Source organism: Coturnix japonica, chromosome 12, assembly GCF_054131305.1.
Source record: "Coturnix japonica strain WE chromosome 12, WE-NBRP24, whole genome shotgun sequence".
NCBI lineage: Eukaryota > Metazoa > Chordata > Aves > Galliformes > Phasianidae > Coturnix > Coturnix japonica.
Window position 1 is genome coordinate 8,956,123 of NC_140674.1, and position 23,687 is coordinate 8,979,809.

Below are 23,687 nucleotides of genomic sequence, written 5' to 3' on the forward strand. Positions count from 1 at the left end.
TTTTACAAAGCACATAAATACTCTTAAGAGATGAAACAAAACAAAATTAACATTTATGTATAGAGCACAATATTTTCCTATCAGTTATTATAACAATGATAATGCCTGCAGCAACTTTATGATTCCTCTGAGAGTTTCAAATACTTCATAAATATTAACTAATACCTTGAAATAATATATACATCATTGTTGTGAAATACATGAGATCTGCTCCAGAATTTGTTCCACTGCCCAATGAACTGGTATCACTTCTGCTTCTTAGCAGTGACTGTTCTTATCACATAAAGGAACCACCAGCTAAATGCATGTGCAGGGTGTTAGAAGTTACCAGACCTCACCTGAACCTCACAAAAAGCTGCTGTATATTTTGGGTTGTCAATAGCAGGAAGAATGAATGAACACACATGGCCACAGTTGTCAGTGGCTACAAACACCACTGGTATTTTGCAGTTTATTTAAGATAATAGTCTGATCTGTAGTATTTTCCTCAGAAGTCTGCATTTATGAAAGCATTTAGTTTTAGGCTGGAGTTGGGGGTAGGTGGTGGAGGTGGTATAGCAGTTTTCTCAGGAGAGCCTACCTTCCTCAACGTGCAAGAATTGACCTGATGAGGCTCTTAGAGAGCAAGAGAAGACATCTACCTATATCAAACATATGACTATTCCCAGTGCATTGGTGCACACTTACTTACACAAAGGAAAAGTTAAAGGCTGAAAAACTATATCATGGATCAAAAAGATGTCAGTGCACTTTGAAGCAATTACCTTTCATAACCTGGATTTTCTCCTTTTCTCTCCATAAGCTTTATTTCTTTTTCTTAAAAGGAGTCGTTGTGATGTTCCCTTAGATCTTCCATCCCATGATGAAAACCACTGCCTCATTTTGTAGCTTTGAACAGATACGAGAAAGAGTAAGTACACCTACAAAATTGTTTAAAGTTCTTCAGCCAGAAACTTTTAATGCTCCATCACTATAACGTTGCTTTCCATCCATAGAGAGAGTGTTCCCTTGATGCTTTGCAGCAACTCCTACATAAATTTACTGGGAAGCAGACTTCCCCACCCCCACCCTCAGGCTTAGTACACAACAGTTTGCTAAAGATTATGAAGCATCCTTACTAACGTGTGGTTGCCAGGGCGTCCTTGTTCCCTAGCCAACTACTGTACTAAGGCTTCACTGGCAACTATCCAGCTGTGTTTTACTGAGGAACCTCTGTAGCAGTCAAGGGCATGTTTTCACAATTTACTGGAGAAGTCACTCTGTTTGTTTCTTTTCTCCTAAAGACCCTAAGTATTGGGGAAGGCAGAAACTTTTTGCAGATGACTGTAAGACAGTGGATGTCTCTTCTCCCTTTTATCTACAAAAAAATAAACATAAAAAATTCTTGCTGCACTGGGCTTGGTTTTTGCATTAACCCAGCCATTATGGACCCTGGACATATCAGTGTGGCACTGTGTCAGGACCAGCACAGGCACAGAGCCACACTGACATGGTGATACCTTCCACAGCTATACAGGTAACTGTTTAGATTTGTTCTGTGCAATGTGGAGTTACTCTCTTGGTTGGAAGGAGAGAGGGCATCTTGGCATGTGTTGCTGTTCATAGATACCTCTTTTCTCTCAAGATTTTAGAGCATCACTGCAATGCAAATCCCAGCTAACATTGTGTTTAATTTCAAGCTTTCTGGAGCTAATAGCATGTAAGATGGAATGAGAAAGATGATGCTATCTAGTGATGAAAACAGGCTTAATTTGCAATTTGTGTTGGTGACACCCAGAGTTACGATGTCATGGCCAGTTCCAGGCTGCACTTCTGCTAGACGGTTTGAACAGCCTCCATTTACAGCCGACTGCAGGCTCCATGGTGCCAGTATTGGGCACAAACTGTTGCCATTGCAATAGTACATGTCCCTAGAGAGCCCCAGGCCAGCACATGGGCCGAAACAGCCAGAGGGAGGGTCACAGCAAGAGAACAGCTTGACTGATATATATTGCTTTTGCCATGGGTCTTTGGTTGACTAAAGCCTCCAGGCTGTCACTGCTATTGAATTTTTCAGTACCAGGAGACTCTTTCATGGTGGCTCATGCAATAAGGGCAAGATAAAGAAAGTGGTGTGTGAGATGTTCTATTTACAGGGTTTTCTATTCTTCCTTTCCCCAGAGTAGGAAAGGGTTCCACACATTAAAGAAATGATAATTTAGTTAAAAAAACATCAATAGAAGATAGATGTCATTGTTGATTCAACTGTCACTGGCACATCCAACAGCTATTATCTGTTGTCAGTCCTTCATCTGAAAATTAATCCAACTTAACATATGTATGTAGTAGAACCAGCAATGGGAATGGGCAAAGAAAGTTTCCATTTTTAGTCCCTTTATTTTGAAAGGACAAGAAATAGAGCCCTGTGTTTAAGAACAGGAGAGCTGTGCAAATTCAAATTTTGGACAACTCTTTTTAAAACATTTGGCAATTTGTTATAATGGCATCTAGGCAACAAGCTGCTAAATTGAGCAGTGATGTATAGTCAAATGTTGGCACTGTTTTTATCCATGCTGCTTACCTAGGTGTTAGCTTATACTCTGGCTGTAAAATGGGAAAGGCCAAACAGATTCTCTAGACAGTGGAGGTCAAGTCAAATTAAAGATCAGTTCGTATATAAGGCTTTTCCCTGCAGGATGGGTAAGCCTTGCTTAAATCATTATTCTGTGACAGCGAGCACAGCTATCAAGGACAGAAGAGATGGAATACAAGTCTAGATCCCAAAGTGGAGTGGATTAGAAAGTGTGACTGATAGACAGTGAGAGAAGCTTTAACATAAACTAGGTAGCGTATCAGGTGAACTCAAAATGATATGCATTACTAGTGGAGAAGTAGAGATCTTGCTACCTTAGTAGCAATTTTCATGAGCCATGTGAAAATTTTCACTGTTTTGTCAGAAAACTATGAAAATATTACATGCAGTATAACAAGTATGCAACATAACAGCTCAATGGAACCCATAATAATAGCAACAAGTTTTGCCACAAGAAAGACAGTTAAAACTGAGACTTAATATTTTTTAGCCTGAATCTAAATCTAAAACATTTTGATCAAGTTCATTTTGTATAGACCTTGTAAGAGTAACAAAAAAGCATCAAAGGTATATTAAAAGGGTATCTGGAAAGACCCGGTAACTTGTGTTGTTGCTAGTGAAGAGTAAGAGAAATGATACAAAATGTACTAATACTGTTATCCCACCTGGTATACATAAATGTTGTCTATGTATGGTTTTTGGAAATACTGTTGTCATGGTTACTATCCAGCTGTCTTTATGCTTTAATATGCTCTGTCTTCTAAGGTTAAGGTTCAATTCAGGTTCACAGGAAGCAAGTCAACTGACCTTTTCATTTGTGAGCTCTAATATAATGTGCATCAGTTGAAAAACTTGTGGCATGATTCTATGAGATGTCAAGCACCTGCAGATGCAGCAGAAGCCAATGCCCTGGATGGCGTGTCTGAGTCCTGAATTATGTGCCATTAACAGTAAGTAACAGTCTTACTTTGAAAAGCCATACACCCATTTCAGTTGGCATGAGAACAGTTTCTGTACTCCTACAGGCTGAACCTACCACCAGCAACTACTAAATGAAAAATGTGTTTGTCTCTCAGCATCATGTATTCATTTGTCTGAATATAAAGGAAAGCTTAAGTCTGTAATGTTGGCAAACACAAACTTAATTCCTATGTGTAACATGAAATAACCCTGATACTTCTGATTCACTGAAATGGAAAACTTAATTTCCCCTTTCCTTTCTTAAATTTCCTTATTTTTAAGTAGATGTAGGAGGAATGAAATAGTACTTAAAATGATGACAGGTATTTTGCCTTTTACAGGTCATTGAAGCCTTGAGGTTCAAACCATAAACACTGAGACTCATCAGTAAACTCCGAAATGCCTAGCCAGGGTAATTGAGCTTCAGGTAACTCAGTGTAGTGTTCATATTGTCTCCTGCAGGTACACAGATACATCCAAACAGTCAAGCAGATACGTTTAACTCCTTTTTTGCTATTCTACAGAAACAGATGGCCCTGCTCTTCCAAGTAGCTTCATTACCTTATTAGCCTAAAGCAAATGCTTTTCACTGCCTCCAACAAGCCACCTGGAACTGCCAGGAACTCCAGGAATGGCTCTTTCCTTCCTTTCCCTTTTCCTGATTTAGCTTTTGCTCAGGAAAGGAGGTGTTGCTCTGTTCATGAGTTTTTTTGTAATGGTGTTGTTGTAGTTGTTGTTTGTAGTACAGTACATAGAAGTGGAGATTGTTTCTAAGGACCAGAAATGTTGTGCTAAAGTTTCAGTATAGCTAACTTCTCTATAAGCATACTGCACATTATTTAAATATACTTTCTCCTTTCTTCTCTGGTAGGAAAAATGGGAAGGGAAAGGGCAGTTCTAGATGAGTGTCTCATTGTTTTCTAGGTCCATATCCAAGGCATCTTTTGTTATCACAGAATTACAGAATCACAGAATTATCAAGGTTGGAAAAGACCTAGAAGATCATCTAGTCCAACCACTACCAATTCTTCCAGGCTAAATCATATTCCTCAGCACCACATCCAAGCATTTCTTGAACACTCCTATGGTCGGTGACTCCACCACCTCCCTGGGCAGTGCATTCCAATGCCTGACTACTTTTAGTTTGTCTAGATCTTGACAGGTGGAAACAAGTTAGTGTCCTGTACTGCATGCCTTGTGTCAGATCTTCAGGACTCACATTCTCTCTGCAAGTAATTGCTCAAAGAATTTGGTTTCTTTGCCTCTTGACTGCTTGGTTGCTAGTCTCTTTAGTTTGCTTTGCTTCCTTAATGAAATTGTCCTTGGGGACAGCCCAAGTGGGGTGACCTAGAAGCAGCCATTTTCAGGTAGTCTCTATTAATGGACACATCTTACAAGCAGGTAGGGGTATGCTTCTTAAAAAAAATTCTTGTCTTTTTCAGCTGCTCCAGAAAATTTCTGAGGTACCAATTTGATCAAAAAGGGAAAAGCATGAAAGTATAAAATACAAAACTCAGCATAAATAACAAAGAGAAGTAGGTCAACAACATTCATTTGTGTGAATATACACATGATCACCATGTGCCTATGGGCACGTACACAGTACTGTGTATGAATCACAACTGTGGTGCTAACGTTACAGAGAAATTACCAAAATAATTAAAATTATCATGGGCCTTAGAAAGGCGCACACACACACACACACACACACACACACACACCCCACATTATTCATACATTGATCTTTTGGAGACACATTAGAACATATAAATGCATGTGTTGAATCAGAAACACTCAACAGTACTCTTTTTTTTTTAATCAGATACCTCAATATTATTTAATGACTTGTTTTCTCAATATGTGTTCTTTATGGCTTTTTATTTATTTTCATAATATATGAGCCTGTAAATATAAGCTTTATCTCCAGAACTCTGGAGTTAAGCATCATCAGAGACACTAATGAGTTGTGAGCAAATGGGACTGAAGGAGGCCTCTTTGGCCCCCATTTCCAATTCCACCGTATGTTCAGATGAGTGGAAAATGTTTGCTGCTAACCTCAATGCAGAGCTTCCAGTTCACTGCACAAGTGATACACTTACTTCCATAGACTTGATGATGTGGTCTGTGATCTATGAAAAGAGGAAGAGAGCACTGAGATGAACTCCAGATGCACCTATTTGTTATGCTGTGGTATCTTGAGGCCTGGCACCATGCAAAATTGCGTTTCATAAGTCAGTTTCTAGGCCATAGCATGAGACAGTAACAGTGACATCGTTAAGCAGGCTGTCTTTGCAGAGAAAGGGTCACCTGCTTTCACAGTTTGTTAACACTGAACTGAGCAGGAAGCTGTCTGGCATTGCAGGATAAGCCTTCTCCTCTAGAGAGTAAGTATACAACAGAGATGAGTGAGAATATTTTTATCACGCGCCCATGCTTTTAAACAGGTTATTAGCACAGCAACAGCAGGGGGCAAAAGAAATGAATACTTGATTTGTTCATTAAAATCAAATACTTACTTACAGCTTAGATGATTAAACTCTACATTTAGAAAAAAAACAAAAAACAAAACCAACAAAAACCCACCAAAATAACAACAACAAAAACCGCCTTCACTCTGCCTGCTCGATGTTAAATAGTGAACAGCACAGAAGCGAAAAATCATGAAGTCCTTTATCGTGTGCATTATCTTCTCTGGTGAAGTGAGTGAGTGGAGAGGTGTGAAATTCCAGCAGAGAGAAACATGCTGTTTTAAGAGGAAGTGCTGACATGCAAGCTACAATTAGACAAAAAATGACTGCTGACATTTAAAAACCATTATAGAGAGGAAATTGTGAGTGTAATTATGTCATCATTGACACTGCTCAAGTGTGCTGATGCATTTTTGCTGATCAAAATCAAGTGTTTATATTTGTAAATAGAATGCACTTAGTAACTCTATCAATGGAAATGTTCTAGCCAAGAACTAAGGAAAATGTAGCCAAGTCACTTTGACAGAAACTTCTATTTTTCTTTTGCTTGATTTTCAGTATTTTACTTTCAGAATCTTTTCTTGCTAGCAATCATTTCTTGTTATTTATTAATTTGTGGGAGTGTTTTCCAGATTTTGTTTGTAAGTTGTTTGGTAGTGGGTTTGTTTTGTTTTGTTTTCAGAATTGAGCAGTAAGAGTGGCCATTCTGGAGAAGGCCAAAGGTGTAACTTCCCAATATGTATTTTGTATCCAGCAATGGATATAAAATAACACTAAGAATGTACCAGCCACGGCAGTCTTTTAGCTTCCAAAACCTGCTGCTTGGGGACTAAACAGACTGCTCAAAAACAGCAGAATAATCAAGTCTTTCTGACTGGCTTTAGAAGTAGACTGCTACTGTAGTCAGTACAAATGGAAACATGGTGTCAGCAGGTGGTAAAATATGTAAATGTTATCATTTACTTTGAGGAGTTTGTTGACTGTGCTAATACTGAAGTCTTGGCGCTGAATTATTTATCACAGTTCTGCTTTAAGCTCTCTCAAAAATCCTTTACCTATGACATATTATCACTCAATGACAGAGAAAAATGACCAATCTACAATACGTACAAATGCTCAGTTCAAAATGAAAAAATATAAATGAAAATGTGTATATAATTGATTCCCAAAACATGTTTTTTATCTCAGAGATCTGGGAGGTTATGTATAAATATATTTTGTAAATGTGAAAGCAGAAGTGTTTACAAAGGTTCTTGAGGGGCGTAAGAAAAGGTCTTGGCTTCTGAAACAAAATGTCCACAGCACAACCTGTCTACAAATGCTAGTCCTGCTGAGGATGGCATTTTGTTCACACTATTCTGGAACATGTGTATGTCAAAATATAAGAAAAAGACTAAAAACATGAACAAAGGACACTTAATAATGAGGCACTTCACTTTATGACGACGTTATATTTGAAGGGTAATAGTACAAATAGAAGCAGGAATATTGAATGTCAACTATGCTAGTTAAAACTAACTGTTCATCAGCCTTTGTTTTTTCAGTCCTAAAATTCCCACTGTTATTTTTCTTTGTCAGTTTTACAAGAAATATAAGCATTGGCTTGTCTTCACTTTCCCCTCTATTTTTTTTCCAGTCCTTTCTTTATTGACTTTACCCCTTGGGAATGGAGTTCTTTACAATTCACCTATTAGTTTGTTGGCTGTCATCCTGCAACCAGTTGTGGGGTTTTTGTTGTTGTTGTTGGTTTTTTGTTGATGATGTTTTTTGTTTTGTGGGTGTGTTGTTTTTCTTTGGCTATGGGGTCCATGGGTTTCCATCAGCGTCCTTGTTTCCTAGATGTCAAAACATACAACCACTCAAATTTTGTTACCAGAATTATGTCAAACAACTCTATAGTCACCACATCAGCAAAAAAGCTGCTTTCATAGTGACATTTACTGATAGGATGAATACAGTAATTCCTTTTTATAGTGACAGAAATATCCATGTAAAATAACAGAAGTCTTTGGTAGAAATAGAAGGCACAAGAGGGTCTCTTGGGAGAGGCTGGTTCCACTGGTAAATTGAATGACTGCATATTACAGAAGTGAGTACTGTAGAAATACACCCATAAATAAATAGAAATAGTTGTGTAGAGCATAGTTCCGGTAATATGACAAATTAGGACCAACACACAGATCTGTGTGCTGCATCTAATTAAGAGAAATGCATCATCAGTTCTTGATTTCACTCGGAAAGGAGAATTGGAAGGAGCTGTGAGTTCTTCTGGTGCCTCTCAACAAAGAGTTAGATCCACATCTAATTTTTACTTTTAGCTTTAATTATTACTATGTTTTGTGATGATGTCATTTTAACCTTTTTTCTTGTTTTTAATTTTAACTAATATATGGGCATTTCACAGCCTCTCTAAAAACTTGTATCCATCCTTACTTCCCAGAGGCCTCTACCTGAATCTAATTAGACTCATGAAATACCTGACCTGCTTTTGGCAGGATGAATCTTTCTTTCACTCTTTGAGCTTAGGGCCTTACAGAACTTCTAGCCTCTGTTACTCAGCAGTTTACATTTTTCATCCTTCACCTGACACGTATAGTTTTGTCTCAGAGTATTGCTGGGTGCTTTGGATAAGGCAGAAGGAAACAAGCACTTGGCCAAATGAAACTGCTTCAGTGCTGAAATTGGAGGAAACACTGTAAGCAGTTAAAAAACTCTTGGAAACTGGAGGGTGTCTCTTTATATTGTACGCATTCTACAATATTCCATACAGTTTATGCTTTCATTACAAAATAATTTCTCAATCTCATATTTACATAATGCAAGCCATGAGCTGCTGATCTGGTAACCCAATTCTGTAAGCTATTGTATTTCCATTCAAAGGTCCATTCAAAGCAACCATAGACAACAGCAACAACAAAACCACTCCTAAACCAACCAACCTAACAAAACAACAACAATCTATTTTATTAGTCTTTTCTCAGAGCATTCACCACAGCAAGATGTGGACTTCAGAAGCTACACAAAGACTAGGAAATGCCAGCACTGAAGGCAGCTGCATTATTGCTATTCTTACAATAGTTATTATTACCAACACTAGTGTAAATATCAGATATAGTGCCAGTGTTCAGAAGAGCGATTATATGGAAGTACTTTGGCTTTAGCAGTAGGAGAGATCATGTGGTAGCTACAGTAATCAATGCGATTTCATATTCTTTCATTTCAATGAAGTGGAATGGCCTACCTTGTCAGCTTGCAGATAAAGATCAAGTTTTAAGACCTTTTAACATCCATTGCCAGCAGTGAGTTCTGGCAGCCCGGAAAGCAAATGGGATCCTGGGCTCCATCAGGAGAGGGGTGGTCAGCAGGGACAGGGAGGTGATTGTCCCTCTCTACTCGGCTCTTGTGAGGCCCCATCTGGAGTACTGTGTCCAGGTGTGGAGCCCTCAGTACAAAAAAGACATGGAGATTTTGGAAAGGGTCCAGAGGAGGGCCACAAAGATGATCAGGGGGCTGGAGCACCTCCCCTATGAGGACAGGCTGAGGGAGTTGGGTTTGTTCAGCCTAGAGAAGAGAAGTTGCGAGGTGACCTCATTGCAGCCTTTCAATACCTGAAGGGAACTTACTCCCAGGAGGGGAGTAAACTCTTCGAAAGGGCTGACAATAGCAGGACACGGGGAAATGGTTTTAAGTTAAAAGAGGGAAGATTTAGGTTGGATGTTAGGGGGAAGTTCTTCACTAGGAGAGTGGTTAGGTCCTGGAACAGGCTGCCCAGGGAGGTTGTGGATGCCCCGTTCTTGGAGGTGTTCAAGGCCAGGTTGGACGGGGCCCTGTCCAACCTGATCTAGTAAATGTGTATGTTTGGTGGCCCTGCCAGGCAGGGGGGTTGGAACTACATGATCCTTGAGGTCCCTTCCAACCTGAGTCATTCTGTGATTCTGTGATTGTGGATAATAATCCAGGTTGTCTTTTCTCCATACCATACTAAAGCAGGGGATTTAACAACACTAACAGAAATGGGTATTTCCTCTTATTAGTAAAAAATAGCATAAAATGAATAGGTATTCCACCATCCTTTCTAGTTCGAAAGGCTTCAGCAATGTCTGCAACAAACACAGACTGTCATACAGACTGTCATACAGACTGCCATTGGTGATAATGTTGGTCAGTCTCAAAATCTTTTCATATCTTTCCATTCCGTGAATTGAAAGAGATCTGCTATTTCTGCTGTATGGTGTGTGAAATGATCTTATGACCAAAGTATACATCAAAACATGCAGCAACAAGTCTGGAGACCCAGCTGGATAAAGTAAGAACAGTTTAAATGGAATAATGTGATTTATCAACTAAATATTTTCATCTACAAAAGAAATTAATTCTCTTCCCTCACAGTCAAGCCTAATCCTGAAGATCAGCAAATCTGAAAATGTGGGAGCAGAACAACAATTAACAAAAGGTAAGAATGGAAAAGATACTATCCAAATTGTATTGTTAAAACATTTTTGCTTTTGAAAGTATTGTTAATTTGCATTATTTGCTCAGGTTTCATTTGTTAATTTTTAATTGGTATGTCTGTGAAATCAGTTGTGCTATGTGTAAAACTGAGTTACATTGTTTGTTGAGATACCTTTATGAATGCTTTGTGATGTCTCAAAGAAACATTTTTAGAGTTAATCAGAGCTGATGACACTGAACATAATACATTGTCAGAGCATTTTGATAATACTGAAATAATTAATTACAACCTTTTAAGTAAAGAGCTTTGATTAGAAAAAATAGAGCAGGATGAGGATTTAATATGATTTTAGTGCTACTTCTTGCAGCAATTGCTTCTGGTTAAACAATTGACATAAATTATGCAAGCATTCATGAACCAAAGTTTTATATCCATCACAACAGCAAGGCAGGTTTAGATTTACAGACACAAATCCAAGAGAGATGGTATAGTTCCAACCTGCAATTGGCAAAAGCAGCACTTGGAGTGAAAATGAGCAGGAGGCTTGGATGGTTTAATGCCAGGGCATTTGTAAACCTGGTAGGTTCACCACACTCAGTTCCTGTGAGTCACTGTTGATAGACTTAAGATGTCAAACCAACTTATGGCAGCTAAATGCCTGGCTTCTCTTATCATCAGTATATCTGCTTTCACTTTTAATTAAATGGTGCAAGTAGACATTGGCACCTTTGCTGAAAGTGGCCCTACCAGAGAGACTGAAAGAACTACGTGTCAGCCTTGAGTTAAATTACCAGCACTGGTAGGGCTTCAGGTCCAGTGCTGAGCATGTCCTGCACACAGATTTGAAGTGGCAAGTGAGCGTGCTATGAAGCAAGAGCTCTGGGAAGGACCAAACATGTAGAAATTAAAAGCGAAAAGGCAAGACTGAATAACTGAAGATAATTAAAGTAGAGAAGAGGTGACCAAGTTAAAAGTCTGCACATAAATAAATGGATTCCTGAATTCCATCTCCATGTGCTTGGAGGATAATGAGAAAAGTGACTGATAGTAAAATAATTGTCAGCAAGAAGAACTCATACTGGATGTTAGGAAAAGTTTTCTAATGCTAAGAGCCATCATAGGCTCATCTTGCTTTTTGGGAAGCTATGGTACTCCTTTACTGAGGTTTAAGTACAGGCTGGGCTGGCATCAATTAGAAATGAGGTAGATATATCATGTCAGGACTGCCCCAGCTTAGGCCTTAAATGACCACTTATACTCACAGTATCATAAGCTTTTTAGGATACAGAAAGTGCTCCAAACTCCTGCTCACCTAGAAGTGCTTGCAAGGGTCCGCATTCAGTAATCCCAGGGTGCTCTGCAACTGAGAAAGAGACAGTCTGTCCTGCTGAGGACATACACAGCTCCCTGACATGTATGCTAAATCAAAGCACTTCCCTGCTCAGTGTGCTGCTGATAATGATCTGATACATGTGCCCAGTATGGGCTGTGGATTGTATTACTGAAGCAAGGCTGCAGTACTCACCTTTTAAGCACTTAAATCCTAATTGTCCTTATTCCTTTCCCAACATGTGTGAACAAAGACTTGGTAATGTCAAAAGGTTATCTTTTCATTGGCTTCAGTAATGTCTTCCAAAAATCTGAAATACTTTCCAGCTGCATGTGGGGTGTGAGAATTAGGTTGCCTCTCCTTACAGTGACATAAATCACAAGTGATGTCACATGAAGATGTGGACCACGGCAAAGCTGCTGTAGGTGAATGAGCTTCTTTACAAAATGTTTACCACTGGGGATGGGACACCCAAGACCTCTTACAGTACCAGTTCTGGTTGTCTTGAAAAGTTCCTTTCCTTTCCAGTTTACACTGAAGAAAGGAGCAGTGCACCCTTCTAATATGCCACTTACTTCAGACATGAAAGTTTGTATACTGCTTCAGTGTGACTCTGGAAGCTGATTTATGTTCTGTGTCTTGTGTCTATTTTAATACCAGGCTATTGCTTACCCTATCTTGAAACACCGAGGCACATTAAATTGGCAGATCCTCTTAGGCAGCTAAATCTAAGGAGTACGCTAAATTTAAAATTATGAAAGACAAATAAGAATGTCTCATAATAAAGAAATTTAAAATATATACAGATCAATAGATTTATATCAGTATTTCAAATCACTGGTAAAGAATTCACCTGCTTCTTTCTTTTCCTTTTAAGAGAATGCCTAACTTCTTGCTGAGAAGACTCCTCACAGGAAAGATCCACCATCCCTGCTATTTTACTGGCTGGTTGATGCAGTGCTTTAGTTCACTGCAGCTGAACATCTCTGCCTTTGACAGCCTGAGTTCAGCAGTTATTTTGTACAGGAGGTATTGGAAAATCTTTTCAAAACAGTGTAAAATAAGTAGGAGTACGCCATAGGTACACAGCTTGATTCTGGAAGGCAACTTACAAGCCCTGCAGCTGAAGTTTCCAAAACACGCTTTCAAAATAAGTTGTTCTCACTATATGCCTCTTGAAAGAGTAAACAACCAAAGCAGCTTTGAGCTCTGCTTTGTGCTTCATTTGCAATAAGGTTATCTGACCCAGCCTCACACCTCCCAGCCTCTAACTCTGTAACAGGTCTCTACAGCATAGTGTTACATGGTATAACTTTGCCCTGCCAGTCACGCTTAATGTGGTCACAGCCTGATTTCTTGTGGCGTGCTGGGATTCCTGGCCAAATTTCATTGCTAACAGGGGAAGAAGTCAGCCTGAAAAACTGTATTTCCAATGCAAGAAAAGGAAGACAGAATTCCTTTTCATCTTTGTGTATATACATATATACACACATATGCATGTGTGTATATATGTGTGTGTGTGTGTATTATTCTTGCAAGGTGAAGGCTCCTTTATGTCATATTTAAGACTTAAAGTGCTCTGAGAGTACAGCAACTATTCCCCTTGTCAGATTGCTGCAACTCCAGCAGTCAGTTCAGTATGGGAGAGCCAAGTAAACCATTTGAGACGTGTGATCTTACAGCTGCACAGCGTCCCATTCATCATATGATTCAGAAACATAATGTGTAACATTGGGAAAAACAGAAGCTGCAAAAAAATAAAAATAAAAAAATCAAAGCATGAAAGCCCATATATGAAAAAAACCTGAGTATATCCACCACATGTTGGCACTTACTTTAATTTCCTAAAGGTGTTCCCCTGCCTCCTCTAGGGTGATTGCAAAGCTGGAACATTCTTTATATTAGGATGAGAGGACAGGGGTGCTGTAGTCTCCTAAGGAGGCAGTGATAATTTTGCAGGAGGCTGAGGGATTCAAAGTAGACAAGGTAGCACTAAACACAAAGTGTGCTTTATACCCTTATCCCCACACCCTTGCCCCACCAAAAATCTCAGATATGACAAGCCTCAATCTTAGGAAAGAGCTTGTATAGTTTGCAAATAGTTTCCATCCTGGAAGAAGACGCACTCAACAGAATTTAAACAATGCACATTGCAATCTCAGTTACAGTCGCATAAATTAGGATCAGTTCCACTGAGGTCAGCACAGTTATGTCAGTATGAGACCCGAGGTCTGAAGCCAATTCAAACCAAAGGAGTTAATTCTCCTCTACTTCACCATAACTAAGAGCAGATTACAGCCCCCAGCTTTCAGTCAAACTCAGTCCATGTGATGCGCCAAATCTGTCTTTGAATTTCAAGAAAATAGATGTTGAGAAACTGATTTTATGGGAACTATTCCGAATTACAGTAATGCAACTTCTGGCCCAGAGACTACTTAGCGTCCAGACATTGAGCAGTAGCCAGCAGTTGAGATCTCATCGTGCTTTGGCCAAAGTGGAGTGGAACATTTAGAGTGCAGCCTGCAAAAGCATTTCTTTGGGATTTGGGGGTACTGCAGGTCAGGCCTATCTTTTATCACAATTATTTCTCACATGGGTGAGAGCAGTAATTCCAGAAATAAAGTGGACGTGTGGAATGCACTCATCTACCTAGTTCTTATCCCACCCCCATGAATATTTTTTGACTTGTTAACTACTGGAACTCGATCCTCATATAATACTGAAAAAGTGTAACAGTGATACCAACGACCTTAGTAAAGTGCAAGCTGTGAATAGCCCCGGTGAAGTTGAGCAGCCCGAAAAAAGAAAACTGTTGGTATGCCAGCTGCTTACTTACAATGCAGGTAAATAGCTTTTAGAAATATTTAAACAAGTTGGACTATACCCAACTTCAATCTTCATTAATGAGAAAAGACAGAAGAAAGGCAGTAAATCAGAAGTGCAATAACTTCATATACTAACATTTATCACAGATTCTTCCTTGAAAGCTTCCTCAAGCGTCTCTACAGAATGAGTACTCCTCAAGTTTCCTCCTAGACTGAATACACATGAATTTCCACATCGAACCTCCTAGACCATATCTTTCCAGACAGGAGGAAGAAGTACATGGAGATCCTGCCTTATGTCTGAGAAACTTCAGTACTGCCCAGGTGTATCTAGCATCACTTAGCACACTTATTGTCCTCCTTCTGCCCCTTCCCTCCAGGAATCATATTCTGGTTACTCAATGTAAGCAGCACCAAGGAAGTTTGCAGGGCTGCTCCTCAATCTTTATCAATCTCCACTTCTCAAACTATAATTTCACCATAATTTACAGCTATTCTTATGAGGTCATCTCAGCATTTTTGAATATTCAAAAACAGTAACCACAAAACTAAAAAAACTAAGTTTTTCATTCTTTTTGTCTGTTCATTCTAGCTTACAGCAACAGAAACACTGGAGCAAGGCATACAGTTTACATTAACACTCGGGGAGGAAGAAGACTGACCTACTTGAAGGAGAGGAGAAAACAGCACCAGCTGAAGGATCTGGGGACTGACCTCCACCTCTTCTGCCAGATGGGTGAAAGCTGTGTCCTTGGCTGCAGTGGCTCCACACTGCTGGGTGCTCGCCCTTACAGCAGTAATTAGGAGGGAGAAATGTAGTTGAATACAATCAATTCCCTATTAAGCATCCTCTCCTGTTATTTAATGTCGAACTGATGCAGAGTTTAATGACTCACTGCTTTCTGACAAATAATAAATATACCACACAGAGGCATTTCAGAGGCACTGGGACTCCTTCTGAATTTGAATGGAATTTAACAAATAGATCCAGATGAAACAATGCAGAGAAAGAAAAATGAAATGTCAAAACACTTCATTTTAGTGTTTTCAAAATGGAGCGTTTCATTCTAGAACTGCCAAAACACTTCAGTTTCAAAACAAAGACTTTTAGCTGTCCAGTTTAAATTTGGCCTAACTTTAAAAAGAAAAAAAAAAGCTTTAAAATGTGTGAAGTGGCCCAAGACCAAAAATGAAGCTGTTCTTTGAAGCTGAACTAAATATTTTGGGTTGAACAAAAAAGATACTTTTCCTGATGATAATTATTTCTTGTTTTGCCAATAGTTTTGTTTCTTAAATCTAGATTTGACCAAACCCAAAATACAATTCTCAAAAAACTATATATATAATTATTAGAACAACTGACCAAAATTTCATTCTTTACAGAGCTCCATCTCTAGGTAACCCAGCGTGTCAGTACACTTTTGGAGTTTCAACAGAGCAGCCAGGCCCATTGCTTTCCAAATACTATGAGAGCTTATTAATTTGTCTTTAATTGGAGAAGCTCAAGGAAATTCTTCTTATAATGGTAAAATAAAAGAGGTTCCATATGATAACTCCCACCCAGAAATACTTATCTAACTGTGTACATGGTAGGGTTAGATGCTTCAGGGCATCTCTGCTTTCTGTGGTGCTGCACTGGAATGAGAATCTTACTTCACCTGATCCTGGAGTCCCAGCTGCCCAAGCGTCCACGCTGCACCAGCCTGCCTGTGCTTGGGCCTTAAGTCTTGAATGTGAAGAAGAGGGAGAAGTCAGCTCACATCCAGATTCTGCTTCACAGCAGCATTGCTGCCACATGCTTCAGCCATTTGGCCACATGAACTCTTATTCCTACTCAAACGCAGTCCTGTAAAGCAACAGAGATGTGGCACTTGTGAGTCTGGTAACAAAGAGCATGGAAATGAAGCACCAAACTGCCATCCTCCCAAGAGGTGCAGCAGCAGCACTCCACATCGGTACTTTCAGCCAGAAATATTTGGCTTGCAGGTGTTTGGCTTTCTGATGAATAGCCCTGATTTTCTACAGAAAGCAGATACTTTTTTTCTGGAAAAAAATATATTCTCACAAAATCCAGTTTTCCCTTTAAAGAACAGATGGCAATGGAAAATTTTTAACCTATAAGATATAGCAATATGTGTGATTTTTCCTCTCCCCAAAAGTTCTTTTCTGCATATCTATTGACTTGCCTTGCTACAGAAAATTGCACTAAATCTTGTTGGCTCTAAGCCTAAAACTTGCCCACTTCCCCAAGCTCTATCAACAGGGTTATTAAAGAAAGATGTTTCCTCACTGTTTCTCATTTTCCAAGCTCATTACAGGACGGACAACATACCTCTGTACTGCATGTCACTGGGTATGATGGCTGTGGTCCCATGCCAGCCAGCTGAAAAAAAGGCTGCTCATAAGAACCTGCAGAAACAAAAGACACCAAATAGGTCACCAGGAAAGAGCAGTAAAGTCTTGTACCTACCTGGGAGGCATAAAATTATCAGCAAAAGTTTAGTTACCAACAGAGGTGTGCAGGTTTCCTAGAAGGCTTTTTCTTACCTGCTTCTGAAAGAAAAAGCAGAGACAACTGCAAAACCAATTCATCTACATTCTGAATTTGTTCTGATTCGATCAGCAAATAAAGAAAATCCAGGGTCAGAGATCATCCCCTCCCCACTTCTATTACAACAAGTTACCATCCTTAATTTTACCCAACTGTGTCATGTTGTGACCAAATATTGGAGGCTTGATACTTAACTTTGAAGTTTTTCCTCTTTCGTGGAAGTGAGCCAGAACCACAGAATTTTTGAAAACACAGTGCTTGACTGAATTGAATGCAGTTTCCTCTGTGAAACTAAAACCAAACAGAACACTTCTACCCTTCCAGAGGGATGTTTTTTAAATTGTCTTTGACCCTCTTTGCTTTGTATTTGTATTGGCTTCGGCTGTTTGATTACAACTGTAGGACACCCAATTCTAAAGAGTATTTTTGAAAGACAAATAAGGAAACTTAGATGATTTTTCTTCAGATATCTCCTGTAATTTTGTATAAATGCTTTCCAGTTTTGGCTTGACATTCTTGCACACTTCCAGAATACCTGAAAGTTAATTCAAGAAATACTTTACTTTGGCCCTGCTTTATAGTATTTTGAAGTGTCAGTATTAATTGAATTTAAGTATTCTCTTTAGGAATATTTTATATAAAATAGAGATTTTTGGAGTTCAAAATCAAACATACATAAGCACACGTATAAGTGTGTATACATTTATATCTGTAACCTTCAGCAATTATATATGTGTTCAACCAGCCAAATACAATAAACAAGTCATTCATTATTTTAAAATCCTATTGACCTTAGCGATAACTTTTCCTGAAAAAAGAATGCAGACTCCAGCAACAGCAGAACTTAGTGAAGCTTAGCAAAATATTTTAACAGAGCAATGACTAATTCCAAAGAACTTCTCAGAGGGAGGTTTCAGTGGCTTATGTGGAGGAAGGGAGATTTCATATCAATAAATATGGTGGCATCTGCCAGATAAAATGTTTTAATAATCCTCTGGGTGTGACTTCCCTCCCACTAATGTGTTGGACAGTTTAGATTAACACCATATGCGTGTTAAAAGAAAGAGTTGGAAACCAGTGTACATAGTGAGAGTTCATTTTACAGCATTGTTTTCCTGGCATTCCCAGTATTCCTATGCTAAAGACCATTGAAGGCATGGACAAGATGATGAAGGAGGAGGAAAAGCCACAGGGAAGCATAGAGCCATCAGAAACAGGAAGAGGAGGAGGAAAAGAAAGGCAAAGAGAGAGCTAGGTAATGACATCACCTCCAGGAGGAAGAGCTGGTGTGAAAGAGGAACTGGGCAAGAAGAAGCCAAAATTACAGAGTGAGGTAGCAAGGCAACAACATTATAAATTTACACATGCAAGTCATACCTCGGCTGCAAGGTTTTCAAAGTCAACTTATTTTGATTGCCATGTTCCTGATGTCAGATGGGCTGTTTCTGTAGTGAAGGTAAGGAAAACACCTCAAACTGTGTGCTCCTCTGTTTTTTTCTCAGAGCAGAGGCTTGCCTGACAACAGAAGTAGCATCCATAAAGACAGTTCACACACAGTCGATATTTCAAGGAAGAAGAAGTGACCATTACTACAATACATAAACTAATTTGGAATAGATAAGAAGAAATAATTTTTTATTCTAAATTTTAATCAGTTTTTTGTGTGTTACTCTCATTTACAAGGTAAAATCTGCTCTTGCTCTGAAAGTCTTCAATGACTGGATAAAAAATAAAGGGAAGCATTAAATGCTGGTCAGGCAGAGGACTCTTGAGCTTGTGATTGCATTGACAAAGAAAATAAGTAAAATCAGAATATGTACCTCTTTGTTTAGAAGGTTCAGAGGTAAAGTTTCTAAGAAATATTTAAATCCCTTCAGTCTTAACCAAGGACTTCGGTCCCAGTGACTGTCAGGCACAAAACACAGTTTGTCCCCCAAATAACGTTACTTTTTTTTTTTTTAAAGTGCACAGACATTTACCCACAGAATGCAAAAAAGAACTCTACTTCAATAGCAGAAGAATTAGAGAATATCACAGATCGTATTCAAAAGAGTGGTTCCATTTACGTCAATGGAATAATTAGCTGCGATAAGAGTTTAGAGGATCAAGCCTGTGTAGCAGCCATCTGTGCTCCTTAGGTTTTATCCTCAGATAACATTATTCTCTAGCAACCAAAGGAAAATGCCACGCTGACAGGTAATCCAACCTATTTCCAAACAGCATGTCAAGTCACTGACTGCTTGGGTGCGACATTTGACTGCAATTGCTCTCACACTTTGATTTATTCCGCTACTCTCATCCGTGCCCTGCTTCCCCTGTGCAAATTCCTGCAGCCCCATTAGCATGGAGACAGTCACACCGCTCATCTACTTGGCACAGCTGAGCTCTCAGCTATTCAGCCAACAGCCTGAGACTAACCCCAACCAAGGTGGCAGTTCTACATGCTCCCTTCTACATTCGAAAATGTGACAAGTCAGCCCCTAGCCGCTGTTGCAGCTGCCACAGCAGACACTAAAAAGCTGCTAATTGTTACCGTGAAAATGTCTTTATTAACAAAATATATTGAATCTTCATTGAATATTTAAAAGTTATGCAAAATAACCTTCGCTACAGTATAGTATTACTATTATTAATACACTTTAAAAATGAATAAAAGTCACTGATTTTTCCTAACAGATGTTCAAAGAGAAACTAAGACCAGACTATAGGGTCTGGCATGGCCCAGGAGCCACATGAGTCACAGTGTCTTTCTTAGGCAACATTCTGAATATACAATAGCAGTAAATCAGTTTCACCCTGAGAATTAAAGGTGTAAAGCTATAACTTGTTTCTCATCAATATACTGCAAAATCCAAACGTAGTTGTACATTTGTGTCTGGCAGAACGTATCAAGCTTGTTTAAATATTATTTTTGACTTGTTTAACTTGCAAATCAGAGAGGTCTTTTACTAATACCAAAGAGGAAACCCTTCCTTTTGCAATGAGCTGCACAGAGGGAATGTGAGAAAGCCAATCAGCAACCTCTACCAAAACATACTTGAGGTCAGCATCATAGTACACAGCTTGTTACCTGTCCTTTCTAAAGACAGCTTTCCCCAAGAATTTGTGCAAAGATTTAGATTTCTAGACAATGGTATCAAAAGAAAGGTCTAAGAAATGAGATAAAATGAATGGAAAGGGGCTTTAGGCTTTAGTCCTTAAGTATTTGTTTTCCCATGGCCCTATCTTATGGAGTCTCATGTCAGATGAGGTGGGATAGGACTTCAGAATAATCAGTTGATTCTTTTCAGTCAGAGCAAGAGCTTCCTTCCCAGCTGAGTGCCCCAAGCACCTGGTTATGTGTCCTGGATTGACAGACAGGCTCTTTTCCTGTAAAGGGTGTTTTAACCTGATCTGAATTGCTAAAGAGTCACTGACCCAGATAAAGAAATGCTGCCAACCTGTTTGTGCTGGCTAAGGCACTCCCTGGCATCTGTGAAACTGTGATTCAAGTATCTGTTCCAGGGTGAAGCAGAGAATGTCTCAGGCACAGAAAGTGAGAGAGGCAAAACATCAAGGATCTGACTCCTGTCTCTCAGGAGCTTCCACTTGAATCAAGGTAACTTAGGAATGTATTAGCTGATGGTCAGCTTTAAGGATCCGAAAGGACCAGAGGAAAGCAATACGACAATTATTAATGCAGGTGTATTCTCAGCAGTGTCCTGCTGACATCTCTTGCAGGATTCCTGCCACTTCCCAGTAGTGCTGCTTCCTAAGATGACTGAAGTAAAAATTTGTCAAGGAGGTGAATTGGCCAACATGAGTCTAATGTAAAAACAGACCATCAGCCAATGCAAGTCTGCACAGTCCACAACTCCAGCCAGCAAGTCTACCAACTTTGGGAAGAAATATAGTGATAGTTTCTGGATTCTTTTTAGTGTTACTGTAACCTTAGCACAACATCGCAGTGATTTTAAGAAGCTTCTGATTAGTAAAAGGTTAGTACATAAGAATGTTAGTTTAAGTTTGTTGGAAAATCAGAGCTAGTGCTGAAACCAGGCAATCTTTGCCATGTCTTTTCCCTAGCACATTGTCTTTACTGTTAATTTCCTGCTGCCTCTGACGATACAGAACAGCAGAACAGCAAAAAAGCTTGAAGCCCTAGCACTGATTTAACACGACCTGCTGCTACAGTATTTCCAAGGTTATTTACCTGTTCTGGAGCACATAGAGGTGATTTCTCTGGTTCTGAGAAGATGAAAGACTTGGATGGTGAGATCTTGAAAGCTGCAGATCTATGGCCAGCAGCTGTAATTTTTGCTTCACATTCCTCCCATCTGCCCAACAGTATTCCACAGTAATCATCTCAAGTTAGCTGGGATAGGATTACCTGTGAACTCTAACAGAAGTTGAAATAAAATAATAAATAAAAAACCTCTGTTTTACTTAAACAGTTCTTTGTTGTAGAAACACATAAGCATTTAAACCAGAGTGACGTTGGATCACATTGTGTCTGAGCCCAATGAAATTACTATGAATTGCCCTCTCACTGTCTTGAACTGTTTTAACAGAGTTCCTTTTGGCTTCTCTGTCTAGAAATTGTTTTCTCAAAAACTCCTGTTCTGTCCCTGCAGGTCAGGGGTGTGACTGGAGACTGTCACAAGTGAAAGATGATGACTGATGTGATGTAGCATCCTGACCTGGCAGGTAGGTTCAGCATGTCTCCTGGAATAATTCAGCACACCGTGTGCAGCCATTGGCGCAATCAAGTCCTGAAAAGGAGGGTTCTGCCTTCCCAACATAGACCTTAGTTCCAACCATTCTTCACATCTCACATTTGCAACTCTGTATGACCAAGAGCATGTTTTGGAAGAACATTCTGTCTTCCAGTTGTTGCCCATGAACAAGTACTGTGGTTACCAGCCTGCCCCAGCAGCTTCAGTAACTAAAGCAACTAAACTAAACTAAATATCACGCTACTATTTTCAAATGACTATATCATGCATTTGGCTTGTGCGGCAAATACTGTTCAGTGAGAAACGTAGCCACTAGAAAGAACATTTTAAAAAAGAGCATTTATATTTCCTAAGAATTGATGAAAGGCATTTTCCTATATCTATAAACTACGCAGTGAAGTTGAATAAGGCATTGTGCACATTCTGAAGTCAAAATCTCATTGAAAAATTAGCAACTTTATCAAATCATTCATATTCCAGGTTTTCTGTGGAAGCCAAAATAGGCTATAAGATGTATTATTAGAGAGTAACTGTTATTCATCTCTTTTTCTGAACATTAAAGTCTGAAATATCTACACAAATCAACAAGTCTTCCTATTTCTTTTCCAGAGAAACTAAATCCATTGATTATATTAGATATGAATTGTTTTCTTGGCCACTTACCAGCAGTACGGAGAGCAATTCAAATCATATTTCCATGACCATTTAGTAGCTAAATCTGTTGGCTGCAGGTTATCTGCCAAGAAGACACTGTTTATACAAACAGAATATATATTGTTATCACCTATGGAACAGACTAGGTTACATTTATCTCTACATTAATATCAGCTTTCACAGTACTGGAACAAAGCATCTTCCACAAATGCTTCAGCAATTAATTTGCCCCTACTGATGACTTAGAAAGCATATGCTTGTTGGATAACAGGCAATAGCTACCTGTAGCTTTGTCTGCTATTATTACAGCAGTAAGAATTGGTAAGTACATTTGAAATGCAGTATATAGTACTACTTTCTACATTATCCATTCTAGTCATATAGACAGAATAGATTTATTCTATTCTGTCTGATCTTCCCAAGGATATTTATTTCCTATTGATATCCTGGAAGTATCCTAAGAAGTAATTGCAGTTGCATTTGTTCTGCAAGAGTCATTTATTTATTTATTGTCCCTTTTTTACCCCACACTAAGAATGGAACTTGCAAGATCCTAGCAAAGCGATACCGTAGCACCATAGTAGACACGAAATCTACATGATGCAGTGCAAGAAATAGGGAACGGAGATAGTTGTGTGTTGGAAGTTGACTAAAGAAAGAAGTATAGTTAAACACTGAAAACTATAAAACTTATACTGAGAGCTTAGTTACTTCTAACACTGACTCTCTCTGTATGTGAATGTCTGCTTTCCACCAAGCCTTGGCACACAGTTGCATGCTTTACATCAACTCTTCTGTTTCTTCATCACAAGACACGCACTATGTCCATCTCCAGCAGCCTGGCAGTTGTGCTATAGGCACCCAAGATCTCTGTATTTCTTCAGAGCGATAGTGTTAAGGATGAGGGACCTCACCCATTTTCCAGCAGAAGGAAGCTGGCTCGGCTAGAGTGGTACCATGAAGTCTGAAGAATTTCTCAGCTACTGCAAGAGTCCGGTAAGTGGTTAGCTAGACACACTAATCTCAATTTAGGTGTTACCCTTTCTTCACAACAGTGGTAAACCAAGTGGAGTATGTCCATACCAAGATAGGTCCTAAATTCAAACACAGATGGGGCTGAACAGCAGTGGGGTGATCTTCTCGATAACGTTGACATCAA

The 23,687-nt window shown here is 39.2% G+C and overlaps 2 long non-coding RNA genes across 16 annotated transcripts in view; one reads left to right on the forward strand and one right to left on the reverse strand.

Moving 5' to 3' along the window:
• LOC107318059 (uncharacterized) overlaps nt 1-23,687 on the forward strand; it is an 85,960-nt gene that overhangs the window by 56,853 nt on the left and 5,420 nt on the right. For 2 of the 9 annotated variants that reach the window (XR_014933538.1, XR_014933539.1), the window contains 7 exons: nt 825-910; nt 3,338-3,522; nt 3,874-3,959; nt 4,457-4,764; nt 10,390-10,453; nt 12,661-12,812; nt 15,201-23,524. This is a non-coding gene — a long non-coding RNA (uncharacterized LOC107318059). Of the gene's footprint in view, nt 1-824; nt 911-3,337; nt 3,523-3,873; nt 3,960-4,456; nt 4,765-10,389; nt 10,454-12,443; nt 12,519-12,660; nt 14,627-14,755; nt 14,933-15,200; nt 23,525-23,687 lie in introns of those variants that run through there. The other 7 variants (XR_014933535.1, XR_014933536.1, XR_014933541.1 and 4 more) reach the window with 5 other exon arrangements.
• The window catches only part of LOC107318060 (uncharacterized), a 213,050-nt gene that overhangs the window by 16,760 nt on the left and 172,603 nt on the right, over nt 1-23,687 (reverse strand). For 4 of the 7 annotated variants that reach the window (XR_004308349.2, XR_014933546.1, XR_014933548.1 and 1 more), the window contains 6 exons: nt 22,538-22,624; nt 21,352-21,537; nt 18,537-18,604; nt 16,941-17,017; nt 13,619-16,454; nt 765-13,530 (listed from right to left, as the gene is read on the reverse strand). This is a non-coding gene — a long non-coding RNA (uncharacterized LOC107318060). The remainder of the gene's footprint in view (nt 1-764; nt 13,531-13,618; nt 16,455-16,940; nt 17,018-18,536; nt 18,605-21,351; nt 21,538-22,537; nt 22,625-23,687) is intronic. The other 3 variants (XR_014933547.1, XR_014933545.1, XR_014933549.1) reach the window with 3 other exon arrangements.